Source organism: Schistocerca nitens, chromosome 8, assembly GCF_023898315.1.
Source record: "Schistocerca nitens isolate TAMUIC-IGC-003100 chromosome 8, iqSchNite1.1, whole genome shotgun sequence".
Lineage (NCBI taxonomy): Eukaryota > Metazoa > Arthropoda > Insecta > Orthoptera > Acrididae > Schistocerca > Schistocerca nitens.
In genome coordinates this window covers 84,971,989-84,996,434 of record NC_064621.1, presented here as the reverse complement: position 1 = coordinate 84,996,434, position 24,446 = coordinate 84,971,989, and the positions used below count along the sequence as shown (strand labels likewise).

At 39.8% G+C, this 24,446-nt stretch overlaps 1 protein-coding gene across 1 annotated transcript in view; it reads left to right on the top strand.

The window, feature by feature from the left end:
- The window catches only part of LOC126199400 (tubulin polyglutamylase ttll6-like), a gene marked incomplete at its 5' end in the record, with an annotated part of 426,833 nt that overhangs the window by 308,999 nt on the left and 93,388 nt on the right, over positions 1 to 24,446 (top strand). The gene's annotated exons all lie outside the window — the stretch shown is intronic.

The window sequence follows — 24,446 nt, the reverse complement described above, 5'->3', positions numbered from 1 at the left end:
CTCCCATTTGTGTAGCTCACAGAAAGTTATTTTAGAAGAGAGTATCCAAATGGCATGTGTAGTGGAGCAGTTGTTACAGTCACTGGTGTTGTGGTGCATAGCAGTTTCGGCAACTGAATGGTCAAGTTTGTGGTTTGCTGCAGTTTGGCGGTTGTCATTCATAGAATGCTATACAATAGTTGAAGCATAGCTGATATATGACATGGATTCTTTCACAGGTGGCCCTAAGTTTGTTGGGTACGAAATGCCGTTGACTGGATTATGGTTGAAGGATTTTGGGTGCGTGTGTAGGTGAATCTTGCGCGTGGATTGTCCACAAGGGAATGAGCCATGCAATGCAGGATTGAGACCATAATTGGAATAGGGATGGACAGTGATATTCTGCAGGTTGGGTGGACAGTGTAAAAGTATTTTTGAAGATGTGGTTAGTATTTTGGGTAGGATATCCCATTTTGCGGGGCAAGAAGAGAGGTAGTCAAAGACCTGGTGAACGATGTGGTTGAGCTTTTCAATGCCAGGATGATACTGGCTGATCTGAGGAGAGCTGATAATGGCTGGTAAGGAGATGACACCAGGACATTTGTTTATGGATGAGCTGGATACGGTATTGTTAGTCAAGAAAACCCTGGTAAGGTTGTTGGCATATTTTGAGAGCTACTGCTTTCCAGTGCAGATTCTACATCCACAGGTTATGAGGCTGAAAGGAAGAGACCTTCTGACGTGGAATAGGTGACAGCTGTCTAAGTGGACATACTATTGGTGGTTGGTGTGCTTGATACGATCCAGTTTCATTGTTGACATTTATATGATCTGAACTCATGGCTAGGACAACCATTGTTTTTTCCTCCATAACCTCAACAAATATGATCACATCATATGATTTCTTCCTTACAGGGATAACAACCTGGGGATACAGCACCTGCAGTGGAAAGGAGGATTTGTTGAAATAGGTAAATAACCAAGCTAAAGCCTTTATTGACTGACAACACCATATCCAGGTCATCCATAAACAAATCTCTTGTGTCATATCCTTGTGTCACACAAGGAAACCTATGAACCAGCTGCCAATCAGCATGCTTCTGGCCTCTGACCCCGTATCACCCTTGCCTTGAAAAGCTCAATCATATCCTACTCCAGGGCTTCGACCATCTCTCAACCACCCACGGCACCCAAAATAGTGTTCCACTGCCCGCACAATGTGCAGAATACCCTTGTTCATCCCTATTCCAATCCTGCTTCCAGTCCTACAACCCAAGGGTCATTCCCGTGTGGGTGACCTAGGAGCAAGACTTGTCCTTTACAATCCCCCCCCCCCCCCTGCCACTGCTATTGCAGTTCAGTCACAGGCATTTCCTGCCCAATAAAATGCAAGGCCATCTGTGAAAGCAGCCATATTATTTATCAGCTATGCTATATATGTTATATATCGTATATATCATATATCAGCATTCTACATGGGTAATATACGAAAGTAATTGTCTCCTTGGATGAATGGCCACCACCAAACTGCGACAAACCACAAACTTTACCAATCAGTTGCCCAACTAGCTGTGCATCACAACACCGATGACTCCTTGCTTTACCTATACCCCTTTGTCTTCTGTCATTTTCCACATTACTCCTTCTCCATCCAGATCATGCATTGCCTCCTCCCACCACTCTTCCTCTCCACCTCATGTGGGCTTCCTCTCTCTCTCTCTCCCTCTCTCTCTGTCTATCTCTCCCTCTCTCCCTACTCCACCTGCCCCCTTTCCCATTTCTCCCATTCATTCTCCTTGCACTGTCTTCACCTTTCTCTCATCATCCTTCCATCCCCCCTCCCTCTGTATCTTTTATGAGCTCTACTCCTTCAGAATTTCTTTCATTTGGTTTGCAGTTGCTGAATCATCTGTCTTTTGTACTCCTGCCTCACACTATTGCACTATGCCCCCCTTGTCTCATGTGTCCTTTTCTACCTCATCCCATGTCCATCAGCCCATGCAACTACTCTGTAATATCACCACAGCCTCAGTAGCTTGCATTTGGTTGTGTATGTGGTTTTATGTGTGTATGTAGATACTTTCTGCCAGAATTAGTGCCAGAGCTCGAAAGTTAGTTGTTAATACTGTGTTCTGTTACATGTGCCTATGCACTACACATCAGTCTGCAAAAGATGAGCTGAATTACATAAAGCACCACCTGCAAATTCTCTATTGTCTCATCTGTCATTGCAGATCTTTGTCCTTTCAGTGGGGCTTTCAACTTTGGAAAGGAAAAAAAGGCTGCAGGGGCCAGGCCTGGAGAGTACAGAGGATGAGGCAGCACACAGGATTTTTTTTTTTTTTTTCGTGCAGTAGTCATGCACCAACAGGAATGAATGTGTGGGTGCATTATTGTTATGCAAGAGGCATGAATTGTCTCACCACATTTCAGGCCATTTCCTTCTCACATTTTCTGGTAGACATCACAACATGTCCCAGTATTACCATTGATTAACAGTTCTTTCCTGTGGCACGAATTCATGATGTTTGCTGTGACACGAATTCATGATGAACTAATCTTCAATGCGAAAGAAAACTCTCAGCATGGCTTTGACATTTGATCTTATGTGATGAGCTTTTTATGGTATGGAGAACCTTTCCCAATCCATTGCGAAGATTGAACCTTGATCTCAACATCATAACTGTAGACTCACATCTCATCACCAGTTATGATTATCTTAAGGAACATCTTGTTCTCATTTGTGCAATTCAAAAGGTCTTCACACATTATGAGGTGAAGATATTTCTGGTCTTGACTCATGATTCGTGGGATGAACTTGGTTGCAACAATGCATTCCAAGATGCTGTGTCAGGATTTTATGACACGATACAACTCAAATGTTACATTGTTATGCAATCTCTTGGACAGTCAGTCAATTTCATTGACATTCCTGACATGAGCATTGTTGGTAGATGTCAAAGGGTATCCTGAACGAGGGCGATCTTTAACTTCCTTCCAGCCATTTTTAAACCATGTGAACCATTCTTAACACCATGTATGGCTGAAGCACTCATCTCTGAAGGCTTCCTGCATTATTTGGTGTGACTCCGTAAAAGTTTTCTGGAGTTTCACACAAAATTTAATGCAGGCGCATTAGTCCTCTAACTCTGCCATCTTGAACTTCGCAGACTGTGCAACAAGACATTCTACTCAACACAGCACTGAACAATAACTAACAGACACCCAACAATGAAACTTCAGGCAGTTACATACTAAACACAGACACGTGCAGGGATGCCAACCACATTTAGCTCCAGCACACCATTGGCATGAAATTATGAATGTTCCAGAATTTTTTTTAAAAAGCTGGTAGTGGCATCAAAGTTGATGTCCAGACACTCATGAATGATACAGGAACTGAAACTGGGTGTATAAAAACAAAAGCATAAATACTGAATTCCATTATGAAATGTTCCTTTACTAAGATAGATACAGGAGTGCTAACTGAGTTGACTTGTCACACCACAGCAAAGATTAGTGATATACATATTAGCGTCAGTGGTCTTTAAAATCAACACCACAAATTGATAAAATTGGTAATGGTACCAGGGCCTCTCAAATTCCATACAAAATTTTCAGCTGGTTTAACTCCCATTTTAACCATAAATATACTGTAGATCCCTTGAACAAATATCTGTACAAGCGATTGGAAGAAAGCTTAGGTCGCACTCATCTACAGGAAGAGTAGCAGAATCTAGCCACAGAACTGACATCCATGTGTCTCACCTTTTGTAGAACCATAGAACATATTCTAAGAGCAGACATAATGAACTATCTCAAACAAACAACCTCCTCCATGCCAATCAAGATAAATTCTGAAAACATCTGTCATGCAAAACCCAACTTATGCGATCTCAAGTGCCATTCTGAAAGTCATGGATCAATGTAGTCAGGTGGATGCAGTATTTTTTCACTTTCAAAAACCATTTACTTCTACCACACCATGACTTAACAAAAGTACACTATGTAGGGTGGCTGGATTGAAGATTTTTTCATATGGAGGCTGTAGCATGTAGGATGTAGCATGTCATCTTGGGTGGAGAATCATCAGCAGAAGTAGAAGTAACTTCAGGTGTATCCCAGGGAAGTGTACCGGGAATGTTGCTGTTCATGTTGTATATTAACAGCATGACAGACAATATTAATAACAATCTTAGACTTTTTGCAGATGATCCAGTTATCATTAAAGAAGTATTGTCTTTAAAAATCTATAGAAATTTTCAATCGGATATACATACTATTTCAAAGTGATGCAAAAATGGACACCTTGTTTTAAGGTTATAGAAATATAAAGTTATACACTTCCCAAAAATGTAGTAGTCTATGGCTTCAGTATCAGTGATTCACAAGTAGAATCAGTCAACTCATAAAAATCACTGAGAGTATCAAATTGTAATGATATGAAATGGAATGATCACATAAGCCCAGCATTAGTAAGGGCATGTGGCAGACTTCAGTTCATTCATGATATACTGGGAAAATGCACTCAGTCTACAAAGAAGACTCTTACAAATCACTTGTGTGTCCCATATTCAAATACTGCTCAAATGTGTGGAACCCATACCATACAGGACTAATGGGGGATACTGAACATATATGAAGGAAGGGTTGGGGGCATGAATGGTCACAGTTTTGATGGAGTCACAGGAGAGAAACACAGAAATATTGAAAAACCCTAATTCCAGACTCTTGAAGCTGTATACAAATTATTTAATGAAAGCATACCCAAAATATTTCAAAAACCAGTACTAAATGAATAATCTAGAGATATTCTTCAGCTGCCTGTAGGGACTGAGAAGAAAAAATTATATTAACTGCAGGAATTTCAGAAGCATTTAAGCAGTCATTCTTCCTGTGCTTCATATGCAATTGGAATAGGAAGAATCCGTAACTGCCCTCAGCATGTACTTCACAGTGATTTGCAGGGTATGTATGTAGATGTAAATCTAGAAGGTACTGGATATTTGTGCAGTCTTTTTCAGACACTACTTCATTATAGGGATAACTGCAAAATCTGTAAAATGTCTGAGAATATTATTAATATTGTCTACAAATTCATTAATGTACAACATGAAGAGGAATGTCTCCAACACACTTCACTGGAGCACACCTGAAATCACTTCTACATGTGTAGTTGACTCTCCATCCAAGACAACATATTGCATGTTACTGATGAAGAAATCCTTACTTCAGCCACAAATTTCACATAATACACCATAGGCTCATACTTTAATTATTGAATTTTGGTTTGGTACTGAGTCCAATGCTTTTCAGAAGTAGTGAAATGCTTGATCTATGTGACTGCCATGATTCATGGCTTTCAGGATGTCACATGAGAGAAGTGAAAGCTGGATTTCATGTAACTGATGTGTTTGGAATACATGCTGGTCATCATGGAGGAGATCGTTGTGTATCAGATACCTCATCAATTGTTTGAACTCGGAATATGTTCTAAGATACATATCGAAAATATTGGATGGCACTTCTGTGGATTACTTGTGCTCCACTCTTTGTGCAGGTATGAGGTATGTAAGTAGTGCTCTCTTTCACCTCCTGGGTAACAGGAATTACAATTTGCCATTAGGCTTTGTTCAGTTTTAATGGTTTCAACTATTTCTCAACACCACTTCAGCATAAGTTCTTGTACCAGCCATGGGTGTCTGGAAACACTTTGTGCCACTTACAGGCTGTGTATATATCCAGAACTTATTTGGGTGTTGTGAGAGATCATTTGATAGCACTCTGCCACAGTAATCACTCAAGGCTTCATACACATTGCAGATTTGACAGACAGCATTTCTCTATCTATAGCCCTACCCTTTGCAGTAGTCACTTGTTCTGTAGAAGTTTCTATACAGATGTTTTATACTGTGGAGAGTCTTTAATATTCCAAGCTGTGCTACAAAGCATGTAACTATCCAGTACTTGGTCGATTATTTTTTTAATTTTAGCCACAGTTATTCTTTGTGCTCCTTCCCATAACAAAATGTTTCAAGTTTCCCATTGACACTACTGTCTATCTATCTAGTTTATGCAACATCTACATATTTCTACTTATTTTAAGTGTCCTTTGCACTTTGATTATCTTTGTTCCTGCCAGTGGCTCATGCTCACATTTATGAGTTTCAATTAGGACATCCTCAAAGAGGTCAGATCTGTTTGTTACCATTAGATCTAATATATATCCATCATGAGTGGCTTCCAAGCTATGTGTTCTGGGTGGGTTTCAGAGAAAACATTTTGTACTTTTTACATGATGTCCTGTCATGCTGACCACATACAAAATTAATTAATCCAGTCAATTGTTCGATGATTAAAATATACTCCATTGGTGATAATATGATATGAGAGCATATGTACATGCAAGTTGAGATTTTCTCTAAAGGTTTCGGTTACATCTTGGAGTGAGTTTGGTGATCGGTAGAAGAATCCAATTATAAATTAACCAGGAAACCCACGAGTCTGTAAATAACCCAGCTGCCATATATAAAACAACTACAAAGTTCTGATTACTGTACAAATGAGTTAATATGTTAAACATTTGACATTAAGCAAGTAAGCAAAAAACACTTAGAAAAGGTTTAACATTATGTTTAAAGTTTTCGGAAGCCACCGGATGCTTCCATTACCAAACACTAAATGATTACAGCCTAGGTAATTTGCATTCCATTTTACACAAAGATTAGTTTTTCCTGCATAGTTAGTAGTAAAGAAGTAATAAATTAAAATGTCTTGCCTGCTGTGGCAGTTTTATTGCATGAACAGCAAATATGTAATAAGTGACAGTTCTTTTTCCTTCCATCATTTTGTGGGAGGTATCAGCATAAAAAGTTTCAAAAAGGATTAAAATTAAATGTAAAGTTTGTTACAAGTCTCCAAGTGCTCTCATTCTGAAACACTGCATGAATATAGCTTGGGTATTTTCTTGCCATGAGCTACACTTCCTCAAGACAAACACATGGTTTCTAACTGTAATACTGTCGTACTGTGTTGAACTTTTAACATAATACCTCTTGAAACATAGCAAGGTAGAATCTCTCCATGTGCTACTATCCTGACTTCTTAAAATACATTTTTGTTCTTAATTTCCATTTAAAGTTGTGTATAATGAGTACGTACCTAAGTCTGCCAAAAGACTATTCACACTACATTTCAAGCAGGTTCATTATTCTTTTTGATAACTTTTGATCCACTAATTGCAATGGTATATTTAGTCTTTCTGGAAACCATATTGATTAAAAAAAGGAATAATTGAAAATTTTACTACTGTACAGAATAGGGAATTTCAACTGATTTAATCACTCAAGTTGAATCTTCATATCCAGACTTTACAGTAATGAATTTAAATTTTTTTGAAACTAATTAACTTAACAGATAATGAATGTTAAATTTGGGGTACATCCAATATTTCTGTTGTCTGTTGTGCCGTTATACCTATTAGATTCGTAAGTTGGATACTTTACTTTTGTTGCCTTAATTTGTCTGGGCTGAATGACACCCATCATTAATTAATTAAGCTGCAATTAAAAATCTGCAAATTTTATCATAATCTCAAATATGGTAACTCATCTGCTATGGCCTTCAGTACCCCCCTCACCTTACATCATAAAAGACAAGCAATTAATTTTTGTCCATGTCTTACAATTAAGTGGAATGTATGTTTCTCATATGAGCCTAGAAAAGGTGTAAAATTAATGTGAGATTAGACTTTGCTGCACAGTGATGATAATAACAGCTTGTGACATTGTGCTTAATTGATTTTGAGGTGGAGATAAAAGACAACAGATGCCAAAAATATAAGTACATTTATAGATGTTTCTACATCTAAATTGATTAGTATGGTACACAAAAGTTTCCTGTTTGCCATTTTCATTTTTATTTTTCATAGTGCAGTATCAAACGTTGTAGACAATTGCCTCATCTCCACTTTTAAAGAACTGCACACAGATCTCTTACCAATAATATTTCATTTAGAAAGTTCATAAGATAAAACCAAGGCCAAGTGGAACTTCATTTTAATGGACATTTCCTTGGATTATTGGATTTCACCTTACCAAATTTTTAAATTCTTCTCTCTGTCTCTGAGGTGCTTCATTTTAATTTTTCTATTTTAACCGAAACAATAACGGGTTGGTTCAGCATAGCCTCGGACACTGCAGACCTGGTAAGTGAATCACTATCGACCGGTGCCTGTGTAGTGTTGTGTCCTCAAGCAGTTCAAACCAGTTTAAATCATGAGAAATGTGTATCTATGTTTTTTGTTTTCCATGTTGTTGAATTTTTCTTTTTCCCTCATGGCTGGCTGGTCCGCACCAGAAGCAGAATTCCCACTTTTCGACAGCTGACATCCACAATTGTAGATACACAGTTTCAGCCAACAGTTGTTCACTGCCAGCCAGTCAGAGCCATCTTGTGGAAAAATGCCTAAGTTGTTTTATTGGCATTGTTTTGACAGTACAGTGGCTCACTGAATTTTGAAGCACAGAAGAAATAGGAAGTTGTACCATGAACATTGACTTACATTTAGGAATTCTTTTTTCCTTTCAAGAAGAACTAAAAAACTTTCTGATAAAGCTTTATTCATATTAGACAATGAGCCATAGTACACTTGAGTACTTTCTGCGGAACATTGAAGAAAAATTTCAAAACAACAAATTTTTGTAGAGGCATAAGAGCAGAAGAAAAATTGTGTGTGATTATTAAGTAAGATCAATTAGTGCACATTGTTTTGAAGGGAAATATTTCACAGAACCTACTGCATCCCATTAATTATACAGAAGCTCTTGTATTTTAAGTTGCTTTTGAAGAAGAAGGGCATTTATTGCACTCCTGAGACTCTTCAAGGAGTAACAAGTGTAGTTACCTTGGACGGTACTTGGTGTGCATTCATCAAAGCTAATGTTCCTTCTTGAGCCGCTAAATCTCTTTGTCAGTCTTTTTCTGCAAGGGTTTTTTTCTTCTTCTTTAATGATGCAGTGGTTGACAGTGATGACAGTTCAGTAACTGGAGCTAATAACGACTTCTCAGAATGGTCTCCATCTTGTGACACAGTTTGAAAAATGAAAGTTCTTGAGATAATTCCATTTTGCCCAGTGGTTCTGTTTCCATTGACAAGGAACTGTGGAATGAAAATATCTTTTAAGAAATTCATGAGGTAAAACCAAGGCCAAGTGAAATTGTGTTTTGGTGGACTTTTCCCTGGATCACCTAATCTCACTTTGCAAAGTTTGTTTTAAGTTCTTCTCTGTAACTGTCTGTGAGATATTCCCATTTGATTTCACCATTTTAAACGAAATAATAATAAAATGATGTAAGAAAACATGGCTCTTTAGTTCCCTATTGCTACAAAAGTATAAATTTACTATGTATATGTCTATTTTGATAACAAACCTGAGAAAGAAACTCTGTATGTATCATTATAATACTTGTAATTTTTCCCCACCAGTTATGAAATATGAAAGAACTTCTCCTTGTTGTTTGTTTTTTATTTAAAAAAAGACTTTCACAATGACAATTCTGATAAAGACAGATGGGAGACATTTGATACATTTATTGCAGAAGCTGAATTATAGCTACATTGGCTTGCACCATCTGCCAAAAGTGTTAAACATTCTGAATATTGTTGATGTGGCAGCTAGTGTGAACACTGCCTAAAGACAGACCGAGGACCACACAACATACAAGGTTTACTGTGAGGTACAAAACATTTGTTAGTTTCTGAACATTTACAATCAACAGGTCAAAATATACCACTACATGTATTTTATTTATCGCAGAAAATATGTAACCATAATGATGAATTCTAAACATAAGAAAACTAAATTAACATTCTCATAATGTCCTTCAGTTTGTATTATGAATATTTTTGCTTCACATGGTGAGCTCATTGTGCGTAAGGCATTATAAAGCATCTGAAACATCTGGACATTTCATTCTTTCTCTGATGAATTCAATTCATTGGACAAGCCAGATGCAATGGGAGCTGAAATTGTGAAGCATAGAGGGGAGCAGTTCCTGCAATATATGGATTTGGAATGTACAAGGACTGGCTGGTGGCTGATGAGGAAATACCAGACATTAGATGTTCGGTTTCCATTTTCATTTCAAAATCAAAAAGGATTTTATGGGTGTACATTTCTGCTAGAGATTTCATTGCTTGTTTATTTGCTCTCATTGACAAAAACTATTTATGAATGAAAGTGGCTTGTAAAGCAATCAGGACAGCTTTGGCACATCAAAGGCCACAAAATCATCCCTCTTCTTCAACATACTTTCATTGGAAGTACAAATGAAGCCATTTTATTTTGTTCCACTCTGTCTTTGTTGTTTCCAGGTTGTTCTTATTTGTGAGGAACTGTAGGCAGTTATTTAGCTTCACTCTGTCTTTATAATCCACAGAATTAACCAGACATATAAAATGAAATACATGATAACACTGTTCAAATTTGATGCGTTTCTTATTGGTTCACTCAACCAAAATTCTAACACAAAGCTTATTCAGATGCGTCCAAAAAACTGAATCTTTTATCAGCAGAACATATTAAAACAAAGCACCATATGGAGAGAACCGAGGACAGGCATATGACTGTTGTGATTGCACATGTTGGCTCATGTGCACAAATCAGAGGCATGCACTTCATTGCCTCTTCATGCAGTGGCCACACATGCCTAGAGTGCAGGGAAATTTGTACAGGTGTAAACACATCTTAAATGTATTTTTCCCAATAATCTTGCTGCAGGTTCAATTTCTATCTTGGCAGATTTGAGCTTCTTGCTTGCTGCAGTTAATAGACAACCTCATTTCTCATCAGCCTCTTTTTTCTCAGTACAAAATCTCACTGCTGTCGGTTTCAGGTTGTAATTAGCTTTTTGCCTAGAATTATGTGAGCTCTGCTGATTTTTAGGAGCGTTGGCACTTGATCTCTACAATTTTAATAGCAGCATTGGGGAAAGAGGAGCTATTTATTTAGATCTTAAAAATAATTTCAGGTCTTCTTCAGGTGTCATTAATGGAGAATCACCTGATAGTCAGCTAGCTGGGTAACAGCCTGTCAGCCTTATGTCACAAGTGTAAGATGTCACAGTCTAGCTTGTCGCAAAAGCTTTGAACTTTCTGTTCATGCCTTCCTGTCAGTACAGAACCAGGGAACCACAATCACTTCTGTGTACTTAACTGAAATTCCACGAACAAGGCAAGTCTTCTATATGTTCTTTGCCAGTCACAACAGTGATCCAAATATGACTTCAGAGCCAAGATGACAGGCACTGTTTGTTCCGGTCTGCTTTGCAGTCTGCAGTTGGTTGCATCCTGTTCCCTTGGTACCTGTGAGAATAGTCTCTTCAACATCTTCTGCTAGGCACCCAAAATACACACTGAATGCACAAAGTTATTCTCCCAATCCCTTGCTGTCATTTCTCTAAGGGGCACTGTTTTTGCCATCCTTTTGAACTGTTGATGATTAAGGGACTCCCAACCCTTTTGCCCTTACCCCTCCCAGACACAAGATATAGCAGGCTTCTCAACAGGTGAAGTTTGACTCACTGACTCAGCTTCAGTTTCAGTGGGAGACAGCACCTTAAGCCTGTTTGTGGACCCCTCTTTCTCCCTGGTTCGTGGCTCCCCTGTGCAGGGTCCCAAAACCTACCATTGACCCCAGTTTCTGCCAAATGGACATGGCATGGTAGATCCTGTACTAAATATAGGAGTGACAGTATCCACAGTAGAGTAGCGTAGTTGAGGTACCTTCACTATACCCGGTATATGTCTTCTAATAGCCTTTCAAACACACCCATTCATAGTTGCTTCCAGTCACTTGACAGCAGCAAGGGTTATTTTCATCTACTTATGAACAGAAACTAATTCATCCTGTGCCCATGGACATTGTTCATAGTGGGGCTGCATTGTGACTGGTGACATATTTTACAGAGAACTAAACATATAATTGTAAACTGATTCTTCTTTAATTTCTTAATCAGCATAGCTGTGAAATGTTAATTAACAAGTTAACTTCACCAACTGTTACTCCACTACCAAAAAAGTTAACTTCGTTAAGTGTTCAAGTGGTACTTTATTGGAGATTTATCATAAGTTAAAGGTAATCATTAACGCGTAATAGTAAACATTATGTTGTGGGTGTAGCGAAATGAGCAAATGAACCAAACGTATAACTGTTGCTTGAATAAAAAAGTTTTGGTTGGGGAAGTTTAGATAGGACATCAAAAAATAAAAATAAAAACAGTTTAATCATTTAGTTTTATAATTATTATATTATAAAAGGAGAATAACAGGAGAACCAAAATACAGCAGATCTGGATACAAAATTAACATAATCACTTAAATGCAGCCATGGATTTTCTTCAGTTGTAGAGCTATAATTCTATCCCACAGTCAGTGCGCTGAATGAAAGTAGTACTTAATGCAAGCACAGAAAACAGATGACAATATACAGCCAACACCTTGTTATTCTCATGCACGCTTGATTGTTTATATCAGTTATGTACACCCTGGCATAGCCACACATCTACATGACCCAAATCTGTCAGAACATGATTTTTGTAGGCAGCGAAGCTTCATGTTTGTCAGTCGGTACCTAATTAATGATTAATAAACTCAAAGAAAGGTAATGGAAGTTAAAAAATCTGTTAACTTTTAAAATTAACTTAAAAGTTAATCCATTACTTGAAAGGTTAACTTATTTAACTAACAATTAATGGATTAATGGTCTTGTGCCTGCTATTTTGGATGGTTAATGCTACAAGGGGTACAAGGATCCAGTACTGGGAATTGAACCTGGATCCTGCGCATAGTGGCCAGACATACTGACCACCAAGCTACAGTGGTGGGCAGCTACACTTTTAGGGTCCAATATTTTCCTCTGTATTTTTCTTTCTTCTTTCCCTAGTTGTTCAGCACACTCTCTTCCTAGTGTTATTGTCTCAGTTGCATGTAGTACAGCATACTTCATCATTACCCTGCAGTGTCTAGCATCTTGTAGATGCATTAATATGGCGCTGCAGTTGGCAACGTGTTTGGTGCAGTTGTTAGATCAGTTACTACTTCAACAATGGCAGGTTATCAATATTTATGTGAGTTTGAATGTTGTGTTATAGTCGGCGCATGAGTAGTGGGTCACAGGATCTCCAAGATAGCAATGAAGTGGGGATTTTCCTGTACGACCATTTCATGAATGTACTGTGAATATTAAGAATCCAGTAAAACATAAAGTCTCCAACATCACTGCAGCCAGAAAAAGATTTTGCAAGAATGGGACCAATGCTGACTAAAGAGAGTCGTTCAACGTGACAGAAGTCTGCAAATTACTGCCAATTTCACTGCTGGGCCATCACTAAGTGTCTGTGTGCGAACCATTCAATGAAACATCATCAATATGGGCTTTCAGGGCCAAAGGATCGCTCGTGTACCCTTGATTACTGCGTGACACAAAGCTTTATGTCTTGCCTGGGCCTGTCAATACCAATATTGGACTGTTGATGACTGGAAACATGTTGCCTGGTCAGACGAGTCTCATTTCAAATTGTATTGAGCTGATGGATGTGTACGGGTATGGAGACAACCTCATGAATCTATGGACCGTGCATGTCAGCAGGAGATTGTTCAAGCTGGTGGAGGATATGTAATGGTGTGGGGCGTGTGCAGTTGGAGTGGTATGGGACCCTGATACATCTAGATATGACATTTGAAAGAACATAGTTCTTATATAGGAAAACAGTGATCTGTAATTATTATAAATAAATTAGAAGCAGTCTTGATCGCTTAACTTTTTTAGAGGTGACCAGTTTTCATCTTTTTATCAGATCATCTTCAGAGCACGAATGTCTGCTGGAGGTGGTGGCGCATGGTAATTCTCTTGTTTGTGGCTGGTGGTGTACTGCTTACTGGTGCAGTACACCACCAGCCATAAACAAGAGGATTGCCATGCGCCACCGCCTCCGGCAAGCGTTCATGGTTCGAAGACGATCTGATAAAAAGATCGAAACCGGTCACCATTAAAAAAGTTAAGCAATGAAGACTGCTTCTAATTTATTTATCTAGATATGACTCTGACAAGTGACACACACATAAGCATCCTGTCTGATCACCTGCATCCATTCATGTCCATTGTGCATTCCGAGAGACTTGGGCAGTTCCAGCAGGACAAAGCGAGACCCCACACATCCAGAATTTCCAGAATTGCTACAGAGTGGCTCCAGAAACACCCTTCTGAGTTTAAACAATTCCGCTGGCCACCAAACTCCCCAGACATGAACATTATTAAGCATATCTGGGATGCCTTGCAACGTGCTGTTCAGAAGATATCTCCATCCCTTGTACTCTTATGGATTTATGGACAACCCTGCAGGATTCATGGTGTCAAATTTCCCTCCAGCACTACTTCAGACATTAGTCAAGTCCATGCTACATCGTGTTGTGGCACTTCTGTGTGCTGACGGGGGCCCTGCACGATATTAGGCAGGCAGGTGCACCACTCCTGTGCCTTCCTGTAATATATTTTCCAAAGTATTTAAATTTTTCTGGCCTTGTGCATAATGTCTTCTGTTGTTTTCCAGTCCTGGGTGACACTTAGTGGCTTTTGTTTTGGTAGATGATCCAGTCCAATGCCTCCAGCTATCTTGTTTAGTTTGTTGATTTGTTTCTTTGTGTCTCCTTCCTTCTCAATTACTATGTCATTCCAAAAGGCTAGGCATTGCAGTTGGCTATTATTGTCCTTTTTTCCCCGTGTGCATCGGTGTTATTTTCATTTTCTTGTTTCTGTGACTTTATAGGCTGCAGATTCCTTGACTTGAGCCATAGTGTGGTAGGGTTTTGGGTTCTGCTAAGTAGCTCAGGTGTCCATTACACACAGGAGGCAGCTACATGGATAATGATGGCTGCATGGCATGGACTGGGGAGTTTTTTAGGTTAAAGGATCTCAAAGGGTGCAAGTCAAACACAGGAAGAACATAGATGTAGGAAATAGTGTCATAATAGCTTTAAATTATCATAGCTTTGTTGGGAAAGTACCAGGGATTCAAGCACTAACAGAAAGTATGTAATGTTATGTGAGCCTCACTGCCCCCCTTTTTTTTAATTAATTTGTGTCTGGTTTTATTCTGCGAAGCTCAGTAATGTATGTAAATACCGTAAATGTAAATTTGATTTAAAAAGTACTTGAAGTGAAGTGAAGCACAGCTGGACAATCCCTGCAACAGAGAGAACTGTTAATCTGTATCTTGTGGAAAGAGGATGTGTTGCTAGGCCATTGCTCAGAACGTATTGTTACATTTAATTAAAACTGATATTTTAGTGATAAAACTGAGTAAATTATGTGTAAGAGTTGCCAAACATTTATGTATACAAATTTTCTGGAAGTGAAGAATAAAACTATCTTGTTTTTGGAAAAGGAGGTAAACTTCATTTTTGTCGCCATCTATCAATCGACAGAATTGTAAGTATACAAAGTTCACTAAAATACAGGAAAAGAAATGCATTCTCTATAGTTTTCATTCAAGGTCCCAAGTTCGAGTCTCGGTCCGGCACATAGTTTTAATCTGCCAGGAAGTTTCATATCAGCGCACACTCCGCTGTAGAGTGAAAATTTCATTCTAGAAACAACCCCCAGGCTGTGGCTAGCCCATGTCTCCACAATATCCTTTCTTCCAGGAGTGCTAGTTCTGCAAGGTTCGCAGAAGAGCTTCTGTGAAATTTTGAAGGTAGGAGACGAGGTACTGGCGGAATTAAAGCTGTGAGGACGGGGTGTGAGTTGTGCTTGGGTAGCTCAGTCGGTAGAGCGCTTGCCCGCGAAAGGCAAAGGTCCCGAGTTCGAGTCTCGGTCTGGCACATAATTTTAATCTGCCAGGAAGTTTCATATCAGCGCACACTCCGCTGTAGAGTGAAAATTTCATTCTAGAAACAACCCCCAGGCTGTGGCTAAGCCATGTCTCCACAATATCCTTTCCTCCAGAAGTGCTAGTTCTGCAAGGTTCGCAGAAGAGCTTCTGTGAAGTTTGGAAGTTAGGAGACGAGGTACTGGCGGAATTAAAGCTGTGAGGACGGGGCATGAGTCGTGCTTGGGTAGCTCAGTCGGTAGAGCACTTGCCCGCGAAAGGCAAAGGTCCCGAGTTCGAGTCTCGGTCCGGCACATAGTTTTAATCTGCCAGGAAGTTTCATATCAACACACACTCCGTTGTAGAGTGAAAATTTCATTCTAATCTGGAGTGGTTTGAGTGGGAAGGAAATGACATTCTCAGTTGCATTATTGTGACTGGTGAAACCTGAGCACAAGTGTATAAACCTGAATTGAAGACCAAAACAGCAGAATAGTGTTATTGGGGTTCCCTACAATGACACAAGATGCAACAGAATCCATCACCCATGAAGATCATGTTGATGTTGAAGTACACAGCCATGGTATTCTGGAGTGACACCCTGTTAGGGACAATCAACTATCAACTCTATACTGACTCTAGAGCCCGCACTGCAAATGTCATCAAGAATTGTGTACAGTGGTGGGGGCGGGAAATTGCTCCCCACCCACCCTACTCACCAGACCTGAATTCACATGAGTTCAACCTCACTGCACAACTGAAGAAAACAGTGCATAAGAGGCACTTTGCTAATAGGGTGGATATCCTCACTACATTTTGAAAACAGGTGGCACACATTGATGGCAATGCCAATGACATTCCACGCATTCCCCATCGTTGGCAGTGCTGCTTTGGCAGCCAGAGACTATGGTCATGTGTGTGTGAGAATTGTGTGTGTGTGTGTGTGTGTGTGTGTGTGTGTGTGTGTGTGTGTGTGTGTGCACCAAAAGTCAAACAATGGAAAATCCAGGATGAAATGTAACAATAATATGAAAATGGGTTCTACACAACACTGGTGACTACTTTGAAGGATAGTAACAGGTGCAAACATGTAACTCTTTTGTTTCAGTTGTGAATAAATAGTTGCCACTATTTAAGTTCCAACCCTCGTTTATATTTAATAATTTGAAGGTTTTGACCTTCATAGTTCTTGTTATTCATGAAAGTCCAGAAAACAGTTCAATTTGTTGTCAATGCACAAATTAGCATTATACTTCTGGTTTCTAACTGATAGACTTCCTTTGCAGTTTGGCATCTTGCACCTGCTTCTCTCCTCAGACACAACTGACCAATGTCCAACATTGTCCTGATAAACAAAGATTTGGGGAATTGGCTTTGATTCATGCCATATTTTCTTCTTCTTTGCATATTTAGTATCTACACTTGAAGAAGGTCTTTCCTCTTTCACCCACTTATGCCCTTGTCCATTTTGCACCGGCCATCAGCCATTTCACCTTGAAACTGACAAAAGTGGCCTCACCTAATTTCTGGGTACACCAACGTGCAGTTGCCATGCATTTACTACCATCATATCAAGGAAGTGAAAAAAAAATAGCTAATGGTAGTCCTTCTTTGATCTGATGTTGATTCTGTATAACACAATTAGTGAATCTAAAAGATCCATTCCTCCCATAAACTCGTTGGAGAGAAGAATAATTGATGGACAGTCAACTTCAAGCCTTTCTTTGGCCTTCTTATCCAATCTGTTCACCATACTTAGTGGTTTCACTAGAGGAGGCACTCATGCAAGAGTCGTCATTCTCTTCTGGATCCGCACAATTCCTTCCATAAAATACTGCAGGATTCATTATCTAGAAAAAGAACAGTTTTCTTGCAAATTCCTTAATTGACAAATTTGTAATGTTTCAAAAATAGGCTCACAAATTCTAAGATTAATGGTTATGATAATCATTTTTTTTTATTGATATATACCTAAAATTACCTCCATCATGTAATATTTATTTAAAGTTGATAACTTAAGTGTTTCAAGATCAGTAATAATAAGAATCAACAGCTGAAATACACCTATCCATAGTACTCCAAAGATTCCACTGTTCAAGTAGTTGAAGAAATTCTCGAAGTACAGTACAACTTCCTACACTTTTACTCTGAAATGTTATGAATCTGCTACGCATGGTGACTGCAAGAAAATGCTTCGTGCTATGTAGATACAGCAATGTATTGTAAGCATTACACATATGTTGAGCTCATCCATAGAGGGTTAAATAATTGCCATATCTTCTCTCATATACCCCAGGACTATTATCATCATCTTCTACTGTAACAACAGGGGTGGGGGGGACAGTTGGAGGTAGTTACTTCCTATCCAACTGATATTAGTTCTTGTTGGACGTCAATGACTTGTGAAGCAATGTTTTCTTGTCACTTCCAGTGCTGTTTTAATTTGATTTAACTCCATATTAATGGTTCTCCTGAAGTTTCTCCCTACAATAACACCTCATTAACCATCTGTTGTACACAATGCAACAATGCTGACTTCAATCTTTCTATTCCACTCAGTATAGTCTTTCTCAAAACATTCTCCTTGTGTGTCAAATTGGAGTTTAATCTTAGGCACATGCTCTGCAGTGAAATTCTCTACCTTTAAATCTAGCTTGTGAACAGACTCCACAATCCATAATTTTTCATCAAACAATGGTTTCATTGTGTCGGGGAGGACCTTCTATGAATCATTCAGTGCAATGACTTCTGTAATTAATAATCTGCATTGTAAAGACAAATTTGTCATATCGGCCTTCATAACATTTTGCTGTTAAGTTAAACTTGAGACTGTGCTCTTAAGCTCATTATTTGACAAGAAATTTCATTCCACAACTCTTCATGTTTAGTTGAAATGTCATTACAAATTTCTGTTGATAACTGATTATCTATGGCTGACATATCATTATTCGAACTTCACATGTCACTTTTAGTAGACATTTCATTACACAGAGTTGACATTTGAGATGCCACATGGCAGAAAATTGTATCTGGTATATGTGTGTTTGTTGGCCTATCCATAGAATTAATTACTTTGCTCTCATCCACTGATTCAGTCTCACAAACTGAATTGGCTGCATCATGTACAGCAGCTTGAGCATATTCACTCTCATTTGCACTAAATTTTATTCCATGTAAAGTTTCAGGTTCCATTTTAGATAACTTCCTAGTCATCACCATAACATGCAAAATGACTAAAATCACGTATGTGGTATCACTTAATCAAGTTTAGTATCAGCACAGACATGATTAAATTTGCCAAACACGAGTGTTCTTCAGTACTAGGATAAAACAACAAAACCCCATTACACATGCTCACAACAGGAAGTCAGCCATTTTGCATAACTAAAATACTCACTATTGTTAAAGTTATCTTGTAGTGGACTGACAAGGCAGCCAGTCCACAGTGACGGGTTGCCGAGAGGGCACACCTTCACACACGCCGACTGGCGCGAAGTCTGGAACAGGATTCGTAATGAATGTGATAAAGAAAAGAACATTGCTACTAGAACACTTAACTTTTATATCGTCCTTTGGTATACAGCATTCTTGATGATACAAGTGAGACTATCTTGAGATACATGCAATGGTACAAATGGCGCCTTGCTAGGTCGTAGCCATTAACTTAGCTGAAGGCTATTCTAACTGTCTCTCGGCAAATGAGAGAAAGGCTTCGTACGTGTAGTTGCTAGCAATGTCGTCCGTACAACTAGGGCGAGTGCTAGTCAGTCTCTCGAGACCTGCCGTGTGGTGGTGCTCGGTCTGCGATCACTCAGTGGCGACACGCGGGTCCGACATGTACTAATGGACCGCGGCCGATTTAAGCTACCACCTAGCAAGTGTGGTGTCTGGCGGTGACACCACATTCCTCCCCCGCAAATCGGCGAACGGACGTGTGATAAGGCTTCCGCCCGCCGTGGGGAGGACCCCATGTTGACGTATGCGACGAGGTGGGGAGCCTAACAACAGGCGAGGCTGTGCCACCCGCACCCTGCCATTCGGTCCGAGGGGAGCTAGGAAACGCTTGAAAACCTAGTCCAGGGTGCACGTCAACATGCGGTGTATGCGCCCGTAATGAGACAGGAGGGGCCGAAGGGTCGACCTCCATTGCGTCGGGGGATCCAACACGCGATGACGACATCTGGGCCGGAGCGGGCAAGAGTTCCATGGCGGAGGACAGCTGGTCACGGGAAGCGATCGGCGGCGCGCAACCCAGGGAGGTGCTGGGCGGCTGCAGCGAAGCGACCACTGCGGGCGGCGCCGGCGGGAGAACAGGCGGCGGCGGCAGCGGCGCGTCGCCATGGGGCAAAAGGGAAGGCATCGTCGGTAACACCTGGGGATGAGGCGAGCCAGTAGATGGGTCCCCAGGGCACTGACCGGACGGCACCGTCGCTGAAAGCAGATGGGGAGCGGCAGAACCCAGGCGACGAAAGAGGTGCAGCTGATTGAGATGCCGACGCACCTCACCAGAGGCACCCAAAACCAAATACATCGCGCGGCCGAGGCAGCGAAGAATGCGCCCTGCGAGCCAACGCCGTGAACCGCGATAGTTGCGATAGAAGACAACGTCGCCAGGAGCAAAAGCAGGAGTCTGCCGCTGCACAGGAACCTGATGCGGCGGATGTAGCAAAGACATCAAGGTTCGATGAGGACGACCGTGGAGCAACTCAGCCAGCGAGCGACCATCGCGGGGCTGAGAGCGATACGAGGACAAAAAGAGCAACAATGCGTCCTCCCGAGAATGCGACTCTTTCAACTTCAACATCTGTGACTTGAAAGTCCGGACCAATCGTTCAGCGGCACCGTTTGACTGAGGTGAAAACGGCGCGGATGTCAGATGTTGAATACCATTGGCCTTGCAGAATGACTGAAATTCTGCGGACATGAATTGTGGGCCATTGTCGGAAACAATAGTCTGCGGAAGACCTTCAACGCAAAAAATAGCAGATAACGCTTGTATGGTGGCAGATGACGTCGTGGAAGACATCCGGACAACAAAAGGAAAATTACTGAAAGAATCGACCACAACCAACCATCGAGCATTCCAGAATGGACCGGCAAAATCCAATATGCTTTGCACGCGTGGGTTCGGATCCCATCCTCGTCGCCAATGTAGTGGACTGACAAGGCAGCCAGTCCACAGTGACGGGTAGCCGAGAGGGCACACGTACACACACGCCGACTGGCGCGAAGTCTGGAACAGGATTCGTAATGAATGTGATAAAGAAAAGAACGTAGCTACTAGAACACTTAACTTTTATATCGTCCTTTGGTATACAGCATTCTTGATGATACAAGTGAGACTATCTTGAGATACATGCAATGGTACAAATGGCGCCTTGCTAGGTCGTAGCCATTAACTTAGCTGAAGGCTATTCTAACTGTCTCTCGGCAAATGAGAGAAAGGCTTCGTACGTGTAGTCGCTAGCAATGTCGCCCGTACAACTAGGGCGAGTGCTAGTCAGTCTCTCGAGACCTGCCGTGTGGTGGCGCTCGGTCTGCGATCACTCAGTGGCAACACGCGGGTCCGACATGTACTAATGGACCGCGGCTGATTTAAGCTACCACCTAGCAAGTGTGGTGTCTGGCGGTGACACCACATATCTACTATTGCAATTTTTTTCAAAACTGAATCCACCAAGCAGAACCTGTTTTGAATGAGTACAGATTACATATGAAATCACTTTATGTTCAGGGAAGGAAAAAATAGACAGTGTAATACTTGCGTGTTCTCTTACAGTGTGATGTACTCTGCAACTATAAAATAATTTTATAATTATCCGATTTTTTAATTGTACAATGTCCCTATGTATTCACTCCAATTGATTTCTTCCTTGGTGTTTGCCTGCATCCTGTTACCAAGCAGCCAACATAATATATCCCATTTAAAATAAAGGAAGAAATGTGATTGAAAAGTAATGGATTTAGTTAATTCCTCTGGAAATAAATTGTTTGGAGCTTGGATACATCAATAGGACCACAGCAGGAGCATAGCAAAGAAAGATTTGTGCTTGATGGTGAAAACAAAATTCTTCCATTAACTGAGTTTACAATGGTCAGGTTCAGAATAATTGTGGGGGAGCAGATAAGCTTGGTAATGGTGGACTGTGATAATATGAAGTGTAATGAGACAAAATGGTTTGCATTACACAAAAAAGGTTGATCAGACTTCATGATAATAAATTTAGACTGCAAGGTTCAGCTTGTATAGAATGCAAATCTGCATATAATTGCATGTAAATCAAAATATCACAAAAATAATCACTTCCCAGGGTAATTAAAAATTGCAACAGAGATAAATTCTGGGCATATTGTTAGTAACAGGATCTCTATTTGACTACCATAAAATAAACCTTTAAATGCATCTGATTGCTACTGTTATTTATTATATATGCATAAATAATAAGGAAATGCATCCTTACGTGAAGGTGGGCAGAAGAAGAAAGACATTCAGGAGGCTGTAAGTGCCTCAATAAGTTATTTTTTAAATTGAATAACAAAAATACAAGGATTTTAAATAGACTTCTATACACAATACAACTCGATTTTTGGCATAGCACTCAAATTAATTTATTACATTATGTAACTCCCATTTTATAGTAGTTATAGCTGTCTGTAATTCCGAAGTCTTAGTATTACTATTATCTATCTTATTGCACAGTTCAACACTATTAGGAAAAGGATTGATTGCTACTCACCATAAAGATGACACTGATGCCTCTGTCTTGGTTGAAGATCAGGAGTTGGAAAAAATTCCCAAATCTGTGATCAGTACCCACAGTAGCTTAGAAACTTGGTTTCAGCTAAATGGATTGAATCTAAACGTATCTAAGATTCACATGATGCAATTCAAAACCAAACACTCAAAATGTGATCAGATTAAGATTGTTCACAACAGCCAAGATATAGAAGAAGTTGGCTCAGTCAAATTCTTAGGTTTAAATGTAGATAAATATATGAGCTGGCAGGCACACATTGAATACCTAGCAAACAAGCAGAGCAACTTTGCATTTGCAGTGCAAATATTATCAACTGCAACTGACATGGACACATGAAAAGTAGCATATACAAGCTACTTTGAATCCATTATTATGTATGGTATTGTTTCTTGGCTTAACTGACGAACATAGTGCGGATTGTAAAAAATACAGAAAAAAATCATTCAAAATATGTGCACTGCAAATCATAAAGAACCATGTCATCCATTCTTTAGAAAACTTAAAATATTAACTCTGCCAATCCTGTGCATTTATGAGATTATTATAGTTTTTGTACACCAGACATTAATTATTTGAGGGAAACCCTTTTGTCCATACATGTGATACTAGAATCAAAGAAAATTCTATGCTCCCCACCTACCATGTCAGACTGTATGCCCAGGGACCTCAGTACATGGAAATGAAAATTTGTAATAAATTAAAAGACAATATGTTAATGCAGATGATATTAGGTCCACTTAAAAGAAAGCTATATGAGGGACTGACATTGAAATGTTATTACTCAGTGGATTAATTCACATAGGACCAACTAGAAATTTGATCTGGATACAGCGTATTACATATTGCAAGAAATATCCTTATAATGTTATTATTTTTTTAGTACTGTTACTTATTAGTGTAAAAATCATTGTAACAGTATTATAAATTTTTTATGTCTCCTGTATGCAAATCAAATGAATTGCAGTGTACGTCATGAGATGAAAACAAACACAATTCACAGTTCACTGAGTTGCAGACAGCCACATTTAACTTTCGGCCAAAGACTTCTTCAGAAAAGAAAACACACACACGTCCATACAAAGAAGCATACCTCATGTGCACATGACCGCTATCTCTGGCAGCTCAGACCAGAATGTTACTGTTCAATTCATTTTTAATTCATCACTAGAGGTTTTAAGCTCATTTTATAATTCATTTTTAACTCTGTGGTAGACTGGCTAATTAGTTCTTGCACTCTTTTTTAAATATTTCCTGTAAATTTTCCTCCATGCTATGTGTAACCACAGGAATACAGTGCATTATGCAATATACTTCTAATAAGAAGACTGAACTCATTGCTAAATTGCTCAAAGTTGAGTTACACAACAACAATCAAAGTAATAGAAAAACAAATCCTTTACCACAGATAGAGCTCATTTAGTTGTGTAGGGGCTTGTTGTTGTGAACTATTACTGTTTGCACCTCATTGGCTGACTCGAGTGTGTCGCCAGAAGTGTGGCGATGGGTTGTGGTGAAGATGCACAGCAGGCTGCTACTGATGCATCGTAATGAAACTGTGATGACTGTCAGAGATTGTATGACCTGCAGTCATTTCTCTTCCGATTTGTGGACTGATCAAAATTCTTCCAGGTTCGAGTCCTTTGTTCTAATCAAAAATAACTGTTAATTAATTAACCAAGTATCTACGGGTGTACTGCCGGTCTACAGCGTCCAACGGGCACAATATTTCGGCGATCATACGTGTCGCCATCATCAGGTGAACTGACGGACTCAGCTCCTGTGAACGTGCCGGTACGGAGATCCGTACGCTATGGCTGCTCAGGGGGAACTGGGTTCGGTCGC